The sequence below is a fragment of the Cystoisospora suis genome, assembly GCF_002600585.1.
Source record: "Cystoisospora suis strain Wien I chromosome Unknown contig_1865, whole genome shotgun sequence".
Classification (NCBI taxonomy): domain Eukaryota; phylum Apicomplexa; class Conoidasida; order Eucoccidiorida; family Sarcocystidae; genus Cystoisospora; species Cystoisospora suis.
This window is the reverse complement of record NW_027154665.1, coordinates 1-207: the sequence shown is the minus strand read 5'-3', so window position 1 is coordinate 207 and position 207 is coordinate 1.

Below are 207 nucleotides of genomic sequence, written 5' to 3'. Positions count from 1 at the left end.
TTACGCAGCCTTTCACCACGAAACCCTCCACGTTCCCCAGCACCTTTCTCCTCGAAAAGCAGGAAGAAAAAAAGAAATAGAATATGGACAACGACAGCAACGCAGGGACAAGGCTCAAAAAAAAAGGCTCTTCCCTCTTTGAACACTTTTTCCTCCTTTTTTGCACCTTTAACGCTAGTGATATCTGTAGTGGACTGTGACTACTGA